The sequence below is a fragment of the Marmota flaviventris genome, chromosome 9 (assembly GCF_047511675.1).
Source record: "Marmota flaviventris isolate mMarFla1 chromosome 9, mMarFla1.hap1, whole genome shotgun sequence".
NCBI lineage: Eukaryota > Metazoa > Chordata > Mammalia > Rodentia > Sciuridae > Marmota > Marmota flaviventris.
The window spans coordinates 70,956,259-70,964,621 of record NC_092506.1 but is presented as its reverse complement, the minus strand read 5'-3'; the positions used below and the strand labels follow the sequence as shown (position 1 = coordinate 70,964,621).

The 8,363-nt window shown below is 38.8% G+C and overlaps 1 pseudogene; it reads left to right on the top strand.

The window, feature by feature from the left end:
• Positions 1–4,902: 4,902 nt before the first annotated feature.
• On the top strand, positions 4,903–5,842 carry LOC114098410 (zinc finger Ran-binding domain-containing protein 2 pseudogene; annotated as a pseudogene).
• Positions 5,843–8,363: the final 2,521 nt, after the last annotated feature.

Here is an 8,363-nt window from a genome sequence, read left to right as displayed (position 1 = left end):
ATTGCTACCAGGCAGTGTTGTCCCAGAGATTAGAGCTCATGTCCCAAGAGTGTCTAACACTCTCATTGGCACATAGAATGCATGTGATAAAAGAGAGCTTCTATTATTTTAAATTCCTGTTTCAGTGGTTGCCCCAGGGAGGTAGCTGGAATTGGTGAACCTAGCTTAAAATTTTCCAAAATAAAAATAAAAACATAGAAATTATGTAGCTAAGAAAGGCTGGTTTTCTTCACTATCAACGTGTAAATCTACCTCCAATAGGATCAAACAAGAAGTGAGCCTTTCCTCAAAAAGTTAAATACAGAATTACTGTATGACCTTACAATTTTGTGCCAATGTATATGTGTGAAGAATTGAAATCAGGTCTTCAAACAAATATATGTACACACATGTTCATAGCAATCCTTTTCTTAATAGTCACAAGGTAGAAATAGTCCAAATGCCTATCAAGAAATGAAAGGATAAACAAATTATGGCATATACATACAGTGGAATATTAAACAAAGGAATGAAATACTGACACATGCAGATAAACACCTCAAACATTATGCTAAATGAAAAAAGCTACACACAAAATGTCACATACTTTAAGGTTTGATTTATATGAAATATACAGATTAGATGAATCCATAGAGACAAAAAGTGCATTAGTGTTAGCCAGGATCTGAGAGAAGCAGGGAAGGGGAAGAACCTCCTTAACAGGTACAGGAGTTTACTCTGGAGCTATGGAAATACTTTGGAACTAGAAAAAAAGTGGTAGTTGCACAACATTGCAATTGTACCAAATATGATACTTAATTGTTGATTTTAAAATTGTTAATTTTATGTGATATTATCTCCAATAAATTTTAATAAAGATATAGTTTAAATTATAAAAAGAAGGAACTAACAATTTTTTAAAACCTCTTCTTAATGGTAAGAGTTGAAAACAGGGTAAGGATGGCAAGAGTAAAGTTAATCAAGAGTCCCCCAGTTCTGCCCAGACTGGTATATATCAGCTATTTAAGCTGGCTTTATAGAGTCAGGGCTTCTTCTTAGAGCCAGAAGGATAGCAGGAAAAGACCCAGAGTAGATGTTAAGAGCCATGGCTCCATCACTAAATAATCAGCTCCCTAGCTGAGCCTCAAGTTGCAAACCTGGAGAGCTTCCTGGTGGGGCTCCCAGTAAATAGTAAATATGAAGGAACTCATTACCCATCATAAAAATACAAAGTTTCCTACATGGGTTAGGATTCAAATTTCAGTTTATTTGTTGGGTGTCCCTCAACAAGATATTTACGCCCTCTAATTTTTTATCCTACCTACCTTGCAGAATTATTTTGAGGACCGAAAATAATATATGTAAAGTACCTACTTTAATTTAAGTAAATGTTCAGTAAATTGAAGCTTCTAGCAGGAAAGGGAAAGAATAAAAGACAATGAGCAAAATGGGTATTGAGGATGAAGCAGAAATGTCATGACCAGTGCAGGAATTATGATAGCTGTACATGTGCTGCTCTTTCCCTCTAGCATATTCATAGCATACATTACTAATCTATCATGGTATTCTTGTCTGTGGCACCAAGATGTGACCTCACAATCTTCACTGCTTTTTCCCAAGCAGTCGCTGTCAGTTGAAGGGAAACCTAACCAGGCATGGCAACACACACCCATAATTACAATGATTCAGGAGGCCGAGACAGGAAAATCACAAGTTGGAAGCCAGCCTCAGCAACTTTTACCCTGTCTCAAAATTTAAAAACGGTTTGGTGATGTATCTCATGGTAGAGCACCCCTGGATTCAATCCCCAGTACCCCACAACATAGACACACACAAGAGATGAAAATTATTTGTCATTCCTTGCACATATTTCCTAGAACAAGTGAAAAAGCTTATTGGGGGCTGAAAAATAATGTATCTCTAAGAGTATACATAATTTCACAATTTATGCCCATTGCCCAATGAAAATAAGTGGTGGAAGAACAAAGGAAACATTTGTGCAGAATGTGCAACTTGTTCAATTCTGAATTCCAACATTTTCTTGCACTATGACCTGGGATGGTCATTTCAGCTTTCTGAACCTGTTTTGTTGTCTATAAAGGCTGTTATTACCAGCTCATATACTAAGGAGGTCAAATGAACTGTTCTACATAAACAAGCCCCCAAAAAGATAAAATGTCATCTATCAAGGGTTTGGGGAGGAAGGCTAGCCTGTTGCATTTTGGGGAAATGGGGAAGGATGAGACTTTGGTGAGACTTTTCTAGCTCCCCCATGCCCCAGTGTAAGAACTGGACTCCAAAGATGAGGCCCTACAGTCATTCTGGTCACTGGTGTGGTCAATTAATCACTCAGCTACCTCAGTCATGGAGGGCAGAGATGCAGAGTCAACACACAGACAACAGGAGCTGGTGAGAACTGGCTGTTGACAATTTCAGTCGATGTCCAGAGTTCATTTATTTTTGGAATGCATACAACTGTTATAGGATTCAGGTGGGGTGTGCCCATCAATCATAAATAATCAAGATAATATCCATAAGCCAATCATCTTATGCCTAATGTAACTGCACTATGAGGAAGCTCTAAATATTGCTGTCGTGGTGGAAAGCAGTCTGGAAGGGTCTTTGTCCCTAGGGGAGGGGGCCTTCAGAGTCAGGGGTTTCCTGACTCTTGGTTTCCTGGCCCGGTAGTTTGGCAATGCTAACCACAAATGCTGAGGATGAGGTTTCACTTACGACTCACTAGAGCAGAGTACCCCATCCTGCAGGTGTTCCTGTCAGGCCTGAATGAGCATAGATTTTTCAAGCACTCCGAGTTGCTCATAGCTGCTAGCTGCTAGCAGTAAACCGAAAGTTATTCCAACAAGGCCCCAGAATTCTATTAACCATTTATGTCCCTTTGAGGTTCAAGTCAGCCAAGAAGTAAAATGAAGAGGGCTCCTCTGATCAGGTATCTTGAGCAGGAGCTATAGGCTCTGCTAGGCAAGAGGTTACCCCTGGACAGGAAAGAAGGGAATCTCTAAGATCTCCCAGGGTCATTACCTAGGACAGGGGACCTACATGAAATGCCTGGCCTTGACTGCTAAGAGAAAAGCCCAGATGAGAGGACTAAGCAGGCAAATATTCTTTCTTTTCAATGCTGCTCCCCAGCCTAGTAGCCTTCAGTGATTCTTCTTACTCACTGATGAAGCAAAAGAAATCTTGAGAGCCAGACACACCTCTTCCAACCTCATCTTCCAAATCTACCCCAAACCCATTTCTTCATTCTCTCCATTCCCAAGTGAACCAGGTTTCCTCATACATACTTTCCCAGATTTGCAATTGCCTTTCACACACAACATAGACCACACCACCATCCATTAAATCCATTTAAATGAACAACTGTGTACTTATCTTTCCAAAGTAAAGCCTTGCCCAGGCTCCCCATTCTCTTGGCAACCTGTACTTCCTTTCATTCTAGTATTATTACAACTAAACCAACAGCAACCTGAGGACAGGATTGTATTTTATGTCTATATGTTCCTGGCCTACCATAGTGTCTACCACCATAAATTATGTTCAATAAGGATTATTTGAAAAATAAATGAATAATCAAATGAGACACCCCAAGATATAATGTAATATTGCAACTATATAATGTTTTGACAAGTCTTTTATTTTATTTTCTTTTAATCATTCTTTCCTTTGCTTCATTCTAATTGACAAACTTGTACTTGAGTGTCACTGTCAGCCTCCTAGTATAATTAGGATAAAAGTTTCCTCCAGATTTTCAGAGACAGGGAATGGTGGTCATCTTGAAGCCATTTTTTAAAAACGTGATTTAACATAAGGCCAACCAAAGCATTTGTGAAAATGGTTTTCTCTGACTCAGGGATTAAAAAAAAAAAAAACTATTAAGCCAGCTTCAGAAATAAGAACAAAGAACTATCCTCTTTTCCTTTCCACATACTCCCCCTAGTGTCAAGAACTCCAAGCTAAGGAAGAAAATTAAACCCATAAGGTACAGAGCTGTTACTATGCTTTACTAACGTGCTTTAAAAAAATGCACTGGCATTCCTTCACATCACCTCTTCTGAGAGAAAAGGATAGACAAATGTCAGTGGTCCAAGCTGCATACTTTCTCCTTGAAGTTACGCCAAAGCTACAGTTACAGTGCTAGGTGGCCTCTGGCAATTGTGCTCAACAAGTTCAGGCAAATCAATCATTTCTTCTCCCAATGTCATGTGGTGATCTGGCTATGAGAAATGCAACTCAGAAAGCAGCCTAGTTTAGCCATACCTCAGAGACCAACAGGGTAGCAGGGATAGTGGGTCATGCAATTTTGCCCAACCTGGGTTCCTAGGCCCCTGAGCATCAGAGAAGAGTATTTTTTTGAGAGTTTTGATATTTTAAATGCCTAAAGAAATTGTATTGTCATTAGAAATGAAACTGGCAACTCACCAAAGAAATTGGTAATTATCTTTGCCTTCAGCTAGAAATTTATCAGCTTAGTGATGGAGTAACACTGCTTTCCTCCCACTAGTTTCACTTAAATTAATTGAAAATACAAAAATAATGGCTTAATGGGTACAGTTAGTAAAAAGTAAGACGTTTTAAAATTTGGAGCTGATAAGGATAGAAAAATAATTCAAGTACTCCTTCATAATGAAAAAAACTGGGACCCACTACCCCCTCCTATCCTACTAGCCTCTGAGATAGAGATAAAGTTTATCCTATAAACTATGCCAGGTCATCTCAAGACATTGGAAGAAGAAATCATTCATTTGCCCATACTAGTGAATGGCAAATAGTTATTTTCTGGAAAGGAACCCAAAATGATTTATCCATCTGGGCTCATACATTTTCAAAATTTCCTATGAATCTATTGTATAAAGCCCAAGTTCCTGGAAGACTTAGCTGCGGATGGCTGTGGTGGTGGAGTCCAAGATGTAGACCAAGAATTTCCAAGTCAGTGATGGGCACTGGATTTGCCCCGACAAAAAATGTGGAAATGTAAACTTTGCTAGAAGAACCAGCTATAATCGATGTGGTCGGGAGAAAACAACTGAAGCAAAAATGATGAAGGCTAGGGGTACTGAAATAGGAAAGAAACTTGCAGAAAAGAGCCAAGGCCTATTTAGTGCTAATGAGTGGCAGTGTAAAACTTGCAGTAATGTAAATTGGGCCAGAAGATCAGAGTGTAACATGTGCAATATTCCAAAGTATGCTAAATTAGAAGAAAGAACGGGATATGGTGGTGGTTTTAATGAAAGAGAAAATGTTGAATATATAGAAAGAGAAGAATCTGATGGAGAATATGATGAGTTTGGATGTAAAAAGAAAAATTACAGAGGAAAGGCAGTGGGTCCTGCCTCTATATTAAAGGAAGTTGAAGATAAACAATCAGAGGGAGAAGAGGTGAGGATGAAGATCTTTCTAAATATAAATTAGATGAGGATGAGGATGAAGATGATGCTGATCTCTCAAAATATAATCTTGATGCCAGTGAAGAAGAAGATAGTAATAAAAAGAAATCTAATAGACGAAGTTGCTCAAAGTCTCGATCTTCACATTCACAATCTTCATCACGCTCATTATCCCCCTCAAGTTCAAGGTCTAGATCCAGGTCCCATTCAAGAAGTTCTTCCAGTTCACAGTCAAGATCTCATTCCAGTTCCAGAGAACGTTCAAGACCTCGAGGGTCGAAATCAAGATCCAGCTCTAGGTCCCACAGGTCCCCATGAAAAAGACCTTATTCAAGTTCATCATCTTCTCCTGAGAGGAACAGAAAGAGAAGTCGTTCTAGATCTTCTTCACCTGGTGATGGCAAAAAAAGATGAACAAGATCACGGCCACCTGAAAGGTGATTGGTGAAAACACTAAATAACCCTAAGCCCACAGCCAACTCCTACGGAACACCACTACTTCACCCAGGCTCCACAGGTCATCTTCTGAATAGTCCCAAAAATAAATAATGTATTAAAAATTACATCTTAAAAAAAAAAGCCCAAGTTCCTTAGCCTTCCTAATTCACCTTTTATCTCCACTAATTCCACCCAAACTCCATAAAATTCCTTTGCCCCAGTCTTCCAGGTTTCCTTGCCAACCTCTGACCATGTTCTGAACATTTGCTCATTCATTCAACATGTATACATCAAAGACTTGTTACGGGCCAAGCATTATGGTCAGTGCTGCAGACACAATAACAAATGTGGTCTCCATCACCATGAAGAATACAAAGAGTAAGTTCAGGGACTTGGGGAGACTGGGTTGCTCTAGGAATCCATTAAAAAAAAGCACCACATCTGCATGTTGTATGTGTGTGTAGTGAAGAAATGGGTGCTTCTAAAGAGGTGGCATTTAAACTGGGATATGAAGAATATGAAGGAATTGGCCAAATAATGAGAAAAATGTGCTCCAAGTTGAGAAAGCACTATATGCAAAGGCAGTGAGTAGGAAGCAGCAAGATTAGTAAAGTGTGTTTGCTCACTCATAGACTTCTTGCCCCACAATCTTTTTTTTTTTTTTTCAGTACTAGGAACTGAACCCGGGGGCATTCTACCTCTAAGCTACACCCCAGCCTTTTTTATTTTTAATTTTGAGACAAGGTCTCACTAAGTTGACTACAGCCTCACTAAGCTGCTGAGCCTGGTGTCAAACTTGCAATCCTGTGCCTCAGCATCCAAAATTGCTGGGATTATAGGCACGCACCACCATGCCCATTCACAATCTCTTAACAGAAACCCTTTTAAAAGTTCAAATCCTCTCTCTTGATAACTATGGCCAAAGAGTATCTCATTCTTAACTGAACTAAAGACTTTTTTAACATTTACATGACACTAATCTATTACTTCTTTATGCAGAAGTCTATTCGTATACATGTTCTATTCTCCCGGTTATACTCCAAATTCTTGGAGGGCAGAAATCCTTGCAGTCATTACATATCTCACAGAATTTCTTGCATAAAAAAAGGAATTCAAATAATTATTGAACTGGATTACTTTTCTTTAGATTCTTCGCACATCTAGTCTTAAAGGTAGCTGGTATTCAGATATTTCTGTGAGTGAAACTGAAAAAAAAAAATGTCAAGCCCAGAAAAAGGTAATGATTGTGAAGAATCATACTGTAAAGTGTATGAGATCTTACCCGCTGTGCTACCTATCAAGTTAGCCTGCACAGTTGTATGGATTCTACTAGAAGATATGAAGATTCCTTGGCTAGAAACAAAAGATGCAACTACCAATAGCACAGCAAGAGCGCCAGTATATCTGTGCCAGATCCCCTGGGCCCAGAGTCCCACAGTATGATGCAGACGGGCCCAGGTGGATTCCTGAGCATGCAATGGGTTGCATTACGGAGTAGAACCCTGAGTTAGGGCAGCCTAAATATTTTCTAATAGTTAGCATGAAGCCTTTTGCTCCAGAGGGAGACAGTGTTTTCCAATTTTGTTTATTACACAAACTACCTTTAAAAGAGTCAGTAACAAAGGACGTAGAAGGCCTCTGTTTACAGAAACACAAGAGATTCATGGGGAATTATCTCCCAACAGTAAAGTCATCAGACATTATTACTATTGGTACTTACATGTGCCAGGCCCTATGCAAGCATTTTATATGCACTATCTCCTTTATTTCTTTCAACAAACAGTAGAAAATATCACCTAATATTTAAGAAAATATTTTTATAAATTAAGACCTTCAGCATACAAGTATTAGCAACAATGGAGATTTTCAAACACATAGAAGCATTATGAAGATCTCAGGGAGGAGTTATATCTATTAGCAGAATACCATCTGGACTCTCCCTCCATCTGCTATCCCTGCTTCTCCCTCACTGTTTTTCTCTGGCCCACTTAGTAAAATATGGTTACATTCAGCTCCTGAGTTTGCTTGTTATCACTTCAGCCAGCTTCAGAAGATAATTGAGAACCCCTTAATCTAATTGCCAAATGCACAAACGGGAACATGATTGGCCCAACTTTGGTCAGGTAAATAACCAATATTGTGTGTTAGATGAGATAAAATTTTATAACAGTATAAATAAGAACCAATATATATTAATATTTAAAGAGACAACTTTTATAACCATTATTTAATTTAAGAGAAATAAAAATATTGTGGTTCCACAAGCCTGTATCATCCACTAAACTATGACTCTTCCAAACCAGGAAATCATTTCACTTAACAAAATTATTCTCAAAGGTATAGTCCCCATTTACAATGATTAAACTTACATGATTTTTCAACTTTAAAACAGAGCAAAAGCACAGGTCATGGTGGCAATACCTGTAATCCCAGAAGCTCCAGAGGCTGAGGCAGGAGCATCATCAGTTCATAGCCAGCCTCAGCAAAAGGGAGGTGCTAAGCAATTCAGTGAGACCCCATCTCTAAATAAAATACAAAATAGGG